Below are 12734 nucleotides of genomic sequence, written 5' to 3'. Positions count from 1 at the left end.
TAGTCACTCCTGGTTCGAAGAGACCCAAGATCCTTTAAGTTCACTTATTTATACATTAATCTAGTGCTGCCATCTAGTGGTTGTCTTACACTATGATGCAGTCATTAATTCTTTATACAACTTATACATCACTACAGCACGTACCTCGTTTTTGGCCGGATAGCTGATTCTCCGCCCGATCGCGGTTCGCGTATGCAGAGTCGCGATGCGGAGAATTCCACCCGCCGCTTTCTGTGGCCAAAACAAGTGAAATAATTTTGCATTAAATAAAAAAGGTATTAAAATTGCTCCTTTTTTCCAATCTGAAATATGTTTTCATTTAGTGACTATCACCTCATGATTCCGTATTATCAGTACTTTTTTGAATACAGTCTCCTCCAATTAATTCTCGTAGATATTTACTGTACGTGCATTCTGGAATGCATTATCTATCATATGTCCAACGTTTTTCATGTATGGAATGATCTGTCTGGACTGTATGCAGAACAATACTTTTCACTGTACCTCGGTACATGTGACAATAAACCCAAATCCAAATCATGTCCGGGGCCTGGATGCCGGCAATAGCTGATCCGGAGCTTGGCCAGGAAAAGATGCTCAACCAACTGGTGCACATCACCCGGCTCAGAGCCGTCGCAGGCAGTAGCTCAGCCTTGGATGAAGTGGTGCAGAAGGCCTCCTTAGGTGACTGCAAAGGGGGAACTTTCAAACTGGGGGGTGCAGTGGAAGGGTGTCATAACCCGCATGAGGAAAATGATTATTGGTCTGCCGGGGGCTGGTGGAGCACGAGCTTCCCAGGTGGTGGGAGGAGGCCCACTCTGATGGGGCTCCTAAACCCGAACATAAAAGCCAGCCCGAGGAGGGACCACCAACATGCTGGTTGTATATAGTTATTGCCATGGACAGACTTTCTGTTAAAGTAAATCTTTATCCTTTCTACCGATCGTTTCCTTAGTCATTAAAATGTAGAGTTAAATTCAACACAAGAGTATAGCTTTGACTTTACACATACGGAAGAAGGTTGGGAAGGAGACAGCAGAGGTACTAATCATGTCTTTACAAATATATTTGGAGCTAGGGACTGGAGAGTAATGAGCGCAACATTCCAGTTCAAGAAAGGGGAAATGGAGATGTCAGGACACTATCACCAGTTAGCCTTGCTTCGACTGTGAAAATTTGAGTTTGTCCCGGAACTAATTAGTCAACGTTAAGAACGCAATAGGCAAATCGGGGGTAGACAGTGTGGATTTGTAAAGAATCGACCAATTTATAGCAGTGTATAGATATGAGGAACGCATTGCTCTGGGAAAGGAAAAGGGGAGGTTGGATGTACATTGTGTAATTGTTTGTGGCACAAACTGATATTTGGAGGTAGAATAATAGGTAGTAGTTTTTGTTTATTTTGCAATAAATTCACTTGATTGACGTATTCACTATATGGGCGGGAGTGGGGGGCGGGGGGCAGCTTAACTTTGCCCCTGTAATCATAGTGCCTTTCACAAGCAAGGTGAACATAACAAATGCTGTCATGGGGGACGCCTCATTACGGGGTATACCCTATACAATGTTCTGAGTTCTCCTCAACTGACATCATAGAATTTACAGTGCAGAAAGAGGTCATTCGGCCCATCAAGTCTGCACCAGCCCTTGGAAAGAGCACCCTACTTAAGCCCACACCTCCACCCTTTCCCTGTAACCCACCCACCTAACCTTTTTTGGGGGGCACTAAGTGCAATTTAGCATGGTCAATCCACCAAACCTGCACATCTTTGGACTGTGGGGGGAAACTGGAGCACCCGGAGGAAACCCACGCAGACATGGGGAGAACGTGCAGACACTGCACAAACAGTGACCCAAGCTGGGAATCGAACCTGCAACCCTGGAGCTGTGAGATGGTGCAGTCATCTCCTGCAGTGATGGTGAGGGATGCCATATCTACCCACTCTACACCTGAGTAAACCAGGATTCTTTTTCCATTTGATTGAATGGCTCTATCCCTTGATGTTTTGCAGTGTGATTGCGACATAGACTGCACTGAGGACAATAGGTTGTATTATGATCCCAGACCAGGCCCCAACGACAGGTAGGATACTGGATCAAAACCCCAATATTTTATTTTAATTTTGTTAGACTCTGAGGAAATGATACCTCACCCCAGAAGTGATTGCATGAAGAAATCGGGACATGGTATATTAAAACAAACTTTATTACTAACACAGCATTAAAATCTTTAACATCACACCTGAAAATAGCTTACAATCATCCCTTAAACAATACTACTCAACATAATGAATACAATATCCTTATTTGCTATCTTTATTCCCACTTAAACAACAAGAAAATAGGCCATCTCAGCTATCAATCCATCCTAAATATCAATGGCACAGAAGAGTACTTGCTTTACAGAGTTATTATTTGAGAAAGAGATCTCTTCACCCTGCATTACAGAACAGATCTGACTCCGGTCCGAATCCCTGCAGAAACTCTGGCTGGATGTCTTCAAAAGCTGTTTCAACTGGCTTGTTTCAGTTCTGCCTTGTCCTCAGACAAGTCTGCACTGCTTTAAATACAGTTAATCTCTTTTAAATAACTTACAGTAAGAGCAGAACTGTTTCACTGTGCTCACCTTTAGCCAGATTAGAACTCAACTAAAAATGCTTTCTCAAAATGCCTCATGCTTTAGCTCCACCCAGCAATGACATCATCTTACCAAGTTGAAAATGAATTAACTTCCCAGGGAACCTCCTTAATCAAAACAAAATTGCATTAGCCCAAGCTTTTACAATTGCACCTCAGACTCCTAAAAGCTTTGTTGTCTTTCAAACCAAGCTTCTTTTAAAAACGAGACTGCAGCAGTCAAACACACTCTAATCCAGGCTTTTAACCATTACTTCGCCAAATACTTATAATCCAATATATCTAAAATCCTACATTCATCACACCTCCCGCTTAAAAATAATTAACCAGTAGTATAAAAAAGATGGCATCATTTTTCCCAAACCTTTTAACTCTAAACATGTCTCATTATTAAACACACCTTATACTATAAGATACAAATCATATTACATTTTAATCATGCAAACGTAAATGTGAGTATCATCCATTTCAGTTTTTCTTTTCCACCTTCAAACATTCCAGTCTTTAAAGTCATGATAAATCATCAGCAATAACGTTTTCCCTTCCTGCTACACGTATAATTTTTAAGTTTAATGGTTGTAACAACAAACTCTATCTGAAGAGTCTTGCATTTCGATCCTTAAATTTTTCCAAAAACGTTAATGGATTATCTGTATATACAATTGTCACCAATGAATTGTTAGCAACATAAATATCAAACTGTAGTAACACCAATACCAAACTCAAGGTCTCCTTCTCGATGGTCGAACATTTCTTTTGATGAATATTTAGTTTCCGAGAAAAATAACCAACAGGCCTTTTGATTCTTTTGTTGTCTTCCTGCAACATCACAACACCAACACTCCCATACTTGCAGTAATTGGCACCTTAAATTGCTTGGCATAATTAGGTGTCATCAACATTGGTGCAGTGGTTTACACAGTTTGCAGACTATTGAATGCCTCCAGACATTTCCTGTGCTTTTTCAGAAGTTCAACCAGTGGGGCACCCACACTGCTGAAATTATGCATTATTTTCTCAGACCCAGAAATCTTAGAACTTCTTTCTTCGTTGATTGTAATTTGAAACTCCCCAATAGCTTTCATTTTCACATTCCATGGGCCATCTGGCCATGTTCAGTTATATGACCTAAGAATGTGACTTGAGCTTTGACAAATTTACTTTTTCGTCAATCCAGCCTCTCTCAGTCGATTGAATAATTATTTTAAATGTTCTAAATGCTCCTTCCATGTTTGACTGAACACCACCAGACCGCCTATGTACACTGCACAATTGTTTAGTCCAGAAATGACATTGTTGGTTAATCTTTGGAATGTTGCTGGCGCATTCTTCATTCCAAATGGAATGACTCTAAACTGATACATACCATTTGGCATCACAAACATGGAAACTTCCATTGCCTTGTCTGATAAAGGTACTTGCCAATATCCTTTAAGTATGTCAAGTTTGGTAATAGAATTCATTTGTTCCACCTTTTCAACACTGTCTTCCAAACGAGGAATGGGATACGAATCCGTAACTGCATTAACTCTTCTATAGTTCACACACAATCGTTGTGTTCCATCCGGTTTTGGTACCATCATAATAGATGAGCTCCAATCGCTACAACTCATTTCAATGATTTCATTCTTAAGCATACTGTGAATCTCCTTTTGTACCTATGCCAACTTTAGTGGATTGAACCTGTATGGATGTTGTTTAATGGGAATAGCATTTCCTACATTTACATCATGCATAATTACTTTTGTACTTCCCAATTTATTCCCACATGCAGCTCTATGTGACTGTAATAACTTCTTTAGGTCACTTATTTTTATACCTCCGGAAGGTAACTCAGTAATTTACCTCAATCGCTTATTACTTTCTCATTGTCCAATCTAATTTGAGGAATGCCAAATTCAGAATCATCTGGGTTTATCTTTTCTCCCTGAATTATAACGACTAACACTTCCTCCTGCTTGCCTTCTCTCTCAAAATACCCTTTGAGCATATTAACATGACACACTGTGAGATTAACTTCTATCTGATTTTCTGATCAAATAATGCACTCACTCTTTCAATTTGATAAGGCGCACTACTAAATTTTGCCTTTAATGGTTCGCCTACCATTGGTAACAATACTAATATTTTCTCCCCACTAACAAAATTATGAATTTTTGATTTCTTATCAGCCTCTTTTTTTATCACACGTTGTGACAATTTTAAATGTTTCCTTGCCAATGCACCAGCTCTAGTTAATCTCTCCCTAAAGTTTGACACATAGTCCAACAACGTAGTCTCCGACCGCTGACTCACCAATTTTACTTTGATCAATTTAAGTGGTGGTCCCGTCACTTCATGACCAAAAATCTATTCAAATGGTTTGAATTTAGTTGATTCATTAGGTGCATCCCTAATTTCAAATAGTAGAAATGGAATTCCTTTATCCCAATCCTCTGGCTTATCCTAACTGCACTCCCTCAACATGCTCTTTAAAGTTTGATGCCATCTTCCCAATGTCCCTTGTGATTCCGGTTGACACATAGTTGAGTTAAATTGCTTTATTCCTAAACTATCAATAATTTCCTTGAATAACTTCAACATTAAATTGGATCCCTGATTTGATTGAATTTCTTTTGACAGTCCATATCTAGAAAAAGGATTTGGTTAACTCCTCTACAACCCTCTTAGCTGTAATGTTTCTTAATGGAATGGCCTCCAGAAATCTAGTAGACATATCCTTTATGGTAAATAGATAATGATTTCCACTTTTTGTTTTAGACTGGGGTCCCACACAATCAATTAGAGCCCCTGGAAAAGGTTCCTCAAATACTGGAATAGCTATTAAATAAAGGTGCTGGCTTGATTACTGCTTGAGGTTTTCCTATTACCTGATATGTGTGACATGTATGGCAACATTCAGCTACATCCTAATGCAGTCCAGGCCAAAAAATGCTTTTGCATTTTTGCTTGAGGTTTCCTTACTCCTAAATTACCCCCTACTAGAACTTTATGCGCCACACGCAAAACCTCCTTTCTATAACCCACTGGTAATATAATTTGATGAACGTCTGCCTATTTCTCATTTTCTTGAATATGTAAAGCCTCCATTTCCTTACTAATACATTTTTTCTAATGTAATAACATTCTGGTATGTACTCAGACTCTATTTCTATATATGCTTTCTATTAAAACTGCTTTATCTAGCACTGCTGGTTAGCACTGCTGCCATACAGCGCCATGGACCTGGGTTCAATTCCGGCCTTGGTTGACTGTGTGGAGTTTGCACGTTCCCCCCATGTCTGCGTGGGTTTCCTCCGGGAGCTCTGGTTTCCTCCCACAGTCCAAAGATGTGCAGGTTAGGTGAATTAGCCATGCTAAATTGCCCCTTAGTGTCCAAAAGGTTAGGTGGGGTTACTGGGTTATGGGGATATGACGGAGGCATGGGCTTAGGTAGGGTGCACTTTGAGAGGGTCAGTGCAGACTCTTTGGGCTGAATGGCCTCCTTCTGCACTGTACGGATTCTATGATTCTATGTATCTTTCTGCTGTAATTCAATTACCTTTCTTGAACTAAAGACATCCGCTTCATCCACCACATACGCTTGTTCTTTAGCAACCATCTGACTAAACATGCGGCACGATCTACCGGCCGCGTTGCGTTCAAGCGAGAGGGCAACATGGCTGGTACATCCTGGGAGAGGCCTCCCATGTGGGATATACCCAAGTCCCGCAAGGCATCGGAATCAGAATACCACCCAAAAGCGGTGTGACCAAATGGCGTGTGCCTGCATAGGTTTTAAACCTAGAATAATTCAAACCATGCGATAGGCTAATGAAACACAGTATACACCACCACAGGAAATGCTGCAATGTATCGTGATCTTGCTTTTCCTTGTACAACCTCATAGTTACAGTTAGAGATGCTCCAATAAATTTTGTCTTTTCCTTACCTCAGCAGACTCTACTTGGTGTTGGCACAATGAGACCAGGAATTGAGGTTGACGCAGTAGCTCAGCTTGGGAAGAAACATGTCAAGGCAGAAGAACAGGGTCAAAGATGGACTGCAGATTTTCACATCGACTTTCTGAATGCACTTTGTCTTCCCACATGTGGAGCTTTAGCCCATAGCCTATGTTAACAGTTTAGTATCCAGGGAGTGCTGTACTGAGGTTGTGAAAGGCACTAGACAAATGCAGGTTTCAAGAGGAAGCAATGTTTTGTCTAATTGTTTCTCAGTACCACACCAATGGAATAAGGGAGTAATAAAAATGCTTTTTAAAAATCATGATGGAAACAGTAAAACCCCTTTAAATCACTTCTGTTTTCCTGGTCTTGGTTTTCTCATTTACCTCAGTAGTTCATTAGGAATCAGTAGTGACAAACCAATGTTTTGTTTAGATACTAATTTTCCTGAAAGATCCCAACTGCTGAGTGTAACCAGAACTTGGCTCGATGTTTATCCAGCAGACATCATTCAACAGTGATACGGATAACTGATAGATCACTTCACAGTGAGGCCGCAGGATAACTGTGTAAGTAATGACACACAGATGTTTATTTCATGTTGCTTGGACACCTCCAAGTGACAGATAACTATATTGAAAATATTTGAATGATGTACTAACAATGACAGGAGTGTACTTTACAGCACAGTGGTTAGCACTGCTGCCTCACAGCACCAGGAACCCGGGTTCAATTCCATCCTTGGGTCACTGTCCGTGTGGAGTTTGCACTTTCCCCTCTTGTCTGCATGGGTTTCCTCCGGGTGCTCCGATTTCCTCTCACAATCCAAAGATGTGTGGGTTAGGTGGGGTTATGAGGTTATGGCCATAGGACAGGGGAGTGGGCTTAGGTAGGATGTTCTTTCAGAGGGTCGGTGCAGACACGATGGGCCGAATGGACACCTTCTGCACTGTAGGAATTCCATAATTCTATGATTCCACATTCAATTATGTGTAATGGGCACAAATTAATTTTGAATGATTGCGAATGACAAACCCTTATTTGTTAACAGCACTCCAGTTGTTGCTGTGAACCAACTGGCTAACAATTTAAGAAGTGCATTGAAAATGTTAGAAGTAATTGGAGAAATCTTTTTTTAAATTCAATATTACTTTATTTTTTAGATAAACATCAGGCTTCTATTCTTGTGATGACAAACAAAATAAATACTGGGTAACTAATATCCCGAGCTGATGGTGTTACCCAATTCACAAATCTTGGTCCCAAACCGCTCCAGCACTGCCATCAGGTACCCCCATTCTACCCGGTCAAACGCCTTCTCAGTGTCCAATGCCACAACCACCTCTGTTTCCTTCCCCTCTGCCGGTGCCATAACAACGTTCAATACCCTTCTAATGTTTGAAAAGAGCTGCTTCCCTTTCACGAACCCCGTCTGATCTTCACCTATCACCTTCGGGAGGCACTTCTCCAGCCTACCCGCCAGTACCTTCGCCAATACTTTTGCGTCCACATTCAGAAGTGATATGGGCCTATACGACCCACACTCCGTCGGATCCCGATCTTTTTTAGCAACAGTGAAATCGATGCTTGCCCCAAGGCCTGTGACAACACCCCCTTCCCTATCACCTCTTCAAACATCCCCACCATCAGGGGTGCCAGCTTATCCTTGAATTTTTTATAATATTCCACCGGAAACCCATCCGGCCCTGCCACCTTCCCCGACTGCGTCCTCCCAATCGCATCTTTTATCTCCTGCTCCACTATCGCTCCTTCTAATGTAGCCCTGTCCCCCTCCCCTAGCCTCAGGTACTCCAACCCATTGAGAAATTCCTGCATCTCAAGGTCTCCCCCGGGTGGTTCTGACCTGTACAACCTCTCATAAAACTCCTCAAAAACATTGTTAATCAGATCCGGCGCTATCATCAACTTCCCTGCCCTATCCCTCACCTGCACAATTTCCCTTGCCGCTGCTTCCCTCCGGAGCTGACCTGCTAATAGATGCCCCATGTTCCTTATCTCCATGTTTGTAAACTGCACTCCTTGCTCCTCTTAGTTGGCGCACCGGCTTCCTGATGGACAGTCGGTCGAAGCTCGCCTGTAGTTCCTTCTTCTTTTCCAGCTTTGCTGGGTCTCCATCCTCTGCATAACTCCTATCTACCTCCAACATCACATCTATTACCCTCTGCCGCTCCACCTCTCCTCTTTGTCCACCCTGGCCTTAAACGAGATCACCACCCCCCTCACCACCGCCTATAGAGCCTCCCAGACGACCGCCTTCAACACCTCACCCGTACAGTTGAAACCTACATATTCCTTAATTACCTTTTCAATTTTGTCACAGAAATCTTGGTCCCCCAAAAGTCCCACATCTATCTTCCACCCTGGCCTCTGCGCTACCCCCTTCTCCAGCACCATATCCACCCAATGCGGAGCATGATCTGACACTGCAATTGCCGAGTATTCTGATCCCTTAACCCCAGCCAACAAAGATTCCCCACCACGAAAAAGTCGATCCGCGAATATACCTTATGGAGAGCTGAGAAAAACGAGTACTCCCGCTCCCTCGGGTGCAGAAACCTCCAAGGATCCACCCCTCCCATTTCCACTATTAGCCTTCGCCCCCCCCGTCGATGGGACCAGCGAGCGCGGCCGTGACCTGTCCAACCTTGGCTCCTGCACAAAGTTCCAGTCCCCTCCCACTATCAGTTTGTGTGTGTCCAAGTCGGGGATGGCCCCAAACACCTTCTTTGCGAATCCCACATAGTTCCAATTGGGGCCATATACACTTAACAGCGCCACTAACCTCCCCTCCAGTGCCCCTGGCACAATCACATATCTACCCCCCTGATCTGCCACCATCTGCTGACCATTACTGCTACCCCTCGAGCCCTTCCGTCAAGTCCAGAGTGAAACACCTGTCTAACCCTTTTTAAGTCTCACATGGTCCTTCACCCTCAATTGAGTCTCCTGCAGCATTGCTACATCTGCTTTCAAACTTTTAAGATGCGCAAACACCCTTGACCTCTTGACCGGACCTCCAAAGCCCCTCACGTTCCACGTGACTATCCTAACTGGGGGTCCCTCACCCCCCCCCCCCCTTCTTATCCACCATCATCATACCACCAGGCCCTGCCCCATAAGCCTGACCCGCCCCTATCCATTATTAACATGGAACCTGTCGTGTTGGGTGTTCTGATGCTCAAATGATCCAACACGGCTGTAGATGGTACAACTCTGATTTATTGTCTAATCAACGGTAACAACTAACTACTGGCTTGGGTACGTGCTTCACCAGCTAACCTGTGGACCCAGCCCTATCACTATCTTAGTGAGGCACTCAGCACACAGTCTATGTCTGATGGCAGCTGTGAGCTCTGTGCTCTGAGCTATCTCCTGGTAGAATGAGCGGGAACTGTGGTGTTCTCTGTTTTATAGTGCATGTGCTCTCACTGGTGATTGCCTGTGATGTTATGTGTGTGCTGGTTGGTCCAACTGCCTGTCCATCAGCATGTGTGTGTGATTGCACCATGATATGCTGATGTGGATATCATGACATCCCCCCCTTTCACAAAGGATATGTGCCTACATGCTAATAAATAGAAATGTGTACTGAGTGCATCTGAGTATGTGTGTGCAATATTTACAACATGTACATGAGGCTAAACTATATACAGAGGAAGGTGTCAGGTGCAACAGAACAACAAGGTTGTACCAATAACAGAACAAATGCAATCAACAATCGACGAGAGAAAACTTCTGGAACAATGAACGACAAGAAAAGAAACTCATTAACAGTACTATAAAACAATTCAGTGAGTCCAATGTACTAACAGGCTCATAAGTCAAGTCTATCAGGTGGGCGACGAATTCGGGTTGACCGCCTGAAGGTTGGGTCAGGATCCACCGGATGAGGAATGGGCCTGGCCACGGGTGAGAGAGGAAGAGGCAGAGTGGCAGGAAGCTCAACAAAGTCGACATCAGGGACAACAGGATGACGTGGCACCAGTACATGATCACGTAGCGAGCGCGGAACCAAACGAAGGGCCCGCCGATTATGGCGGCGAATGGAGCCATCAGGCATACGAACCAGGAATGAGCGGGGAGCCACGTGGCGGAGAACCTCGGCGGTTGCCGACCAGCCACCCTCCGGTAGGTGTATACGGACGTTGTCTCCATGCGCCAGGGCAGGAAGATCAGTCGCCCGAGCGTCATGTGCCAACTTCTGCTGAGCACCTGTTGTTGCATCGTTCGCAATACTGGAGCATGGCCGAGGTCAGGAATATGAATGGACGGCACAGTAGTCCTGAGGGTGCGACCCATCAACAGCTGGGCTGGCGAGAGGCCTGTGGACAGTGGGGCCGAGCGATAGGCCAGCAGGGCTAAACAGAAGTCAGATCCGCCATCAGCAGCCTTGCACAGGAGCCGCTTCACAATGTGGACGCCCTTTTCCACCTTGCTATTCGACTGAGGGTGCAAGGCACTGGACGTCACGTGTGTGAAGCTGTATGAAGTGGTAAAGGAAGACCATTCTTGGCGCGCAAAGCAAGGCCCGTTGTCAGACATGACGGTGAGCTGAATTCCATGGCGAGCAAAGGTTTCTTTGCATGCCCGGATGACAGCTGATGACATCGTGTCGTGCAGGCTTGAGAAGTAGTCAATAAGAATAATGTAGTCCCTGCCGAGTGCATGAAAGAGGTCCACGCCCTCCTTCGCCCAGGGGGACGTGACCAACTCATGGGGCTGAAGGGTCTCAGGGGGTTGCGCCGGCTGAAACCTTTGGCAGGTGGGGCAGTTGAGCACCATGTTGGCGATGTCATCACTGATGCCCGGCCAGTACACAGTGTCATGATATTCAAACACACACATCATGATGGACACACTAACAGGCAAATCAGAGTACACAACACCACAACCAATCACAGACAAGAACACCAACCACATAAAAAGCACGAGCACGACACCTGGTGGTCAGTAGGTCTGGGGAGAAGGGAACAAGAAAGAGCTGTTAAAACACCACAAGCAGGGAGCCCCCCACGTGCAGAGTGCAAAGACCAAACTGTAAATAGCAAGTTTAAATAAAGAAGCGTTGTACCATATGCAACTGTGTTGGCTCATCTGTGTGTCAGAACACCCAACACCACATGGTACAGGAGTGGATCGATACCTGCCTACTAACCTGCCATTCTGGACATGGACCACACCGGCAAACCGCAGCCGATGCAAGTCACGGGGAACCTAGGTACCAACTGGAAGCTCTACAGGCAGCGATTTGACCTGTACATCCGTGCCACCGAAAAACAGAATGTCTCGGATGACTCGAAGATTGCAATGCTCCTCTTCTACGCAGGTCCGCACGCAACCGATGTTTTTAACTCACTGGTGTTCGAAGAAGGCGAAAACCAGGCCAAATATGACACGGTCATCCTCAAACTGGACCAGCACTTTCAAGTTGAAGTAAATGAAAGTTTTGAAAGATACATCTTTCAGCAACGCCTGCAAGGTAAGGAGGAGCTTTTTCAACCCTTTTTGACGCACCTCCGGATTCTAGCGCAGTCCTGCGGTTACGGCACCACTACAGAGTCCATGATCAGGGACCAGATTGTTTTTGGCGTTGCCTCTAGTGGCCTACGCCAGCAGCTTCTTAAAATGAAAAGCCTCACCTTAGCGTCTGCTGTGGAAGCCTGTGTCCTCCATGAAAATGCTACCTGCCGTTTTGCCCGATTTCAGGCGTCCGAGTTGGCACGGAGGGGGTCCCCAGCCGTCGAATCGGCAAGCCAGGCCGCCCACGACGTCGAACGCATCCAGGCCGTCGATTACTTCCCGACCCACGGCCCGGACGACAGCGGCCGCTTCCCGCGCTTTTCGCGGTCTCCCGCACAGGTGCGCGCCAAAAATAACGGCCACAACGAGGGACGCACTGCGCAGGCGCGCCCACCGCAAGATCGCACTGCGCATGCGCAGTGGCGCAACGAACGCCGTGACGTCATGACGTGCGGCAATTGTGGAGGTCTACACTTAAAAGGGCAATGTCCTGCAAAAAACCGACAGTGCCGCAGATGTGCCACGATGGGCCACTACGCAGCCCACTGTCGTGCGGCTCAACCCATTGATCCGGCGCATCCTCGACAACCTCGCAGACGAGTCAGGACCGTC

At 45.2% G+C, this 12734-nt stretch overlaps 1 long non-coding RNA gene across 2 annotated transcripts in view; it reads left to right on the top strand.

Moving 5' to 3' along the window:
* Window positions 1-7067, top strand: part of LOC140407900 (uncharacterized) — a 50455-nt gene extending 43388 nt beyond the window's left edge. For both annotated transcript variants that reach the window (XR_011939874.1, XR_011939875.1), the window contains exons 2-3: window positions 2013-2083; window positions 6574-7067. This is a non-coding gene — a long non-coding RNA (uncharacterized lncRNA). The remainder of the gene's footprint in view (window positions 1-2012; window positions 2084-6573) is intronic.
* Window positions 7068-12734: the final 5667 nt, after the last annotated feature.

Source organism: Scyliorhinus torazame, chromosome 2 (genome assembly GCF_047496885.1).
Source record: "Scyliorhinus torazame isolate Kashiwa2021f chromosome 2, sScyTor2.1, whole genome shotgun sequence".
NCBI classification, from domain to species: Eukaryota; Metazoa; Chordata; class Chondrichthyes; order Carcharhiniformes; family Scyliorhinidae; genus Scyliorhinus; species Scyliorhinus torazame.
Note: the sequence above shows the minus strand (reverse complement) of the source record. Positions and strands in the feature narration are given on the sequence as shown.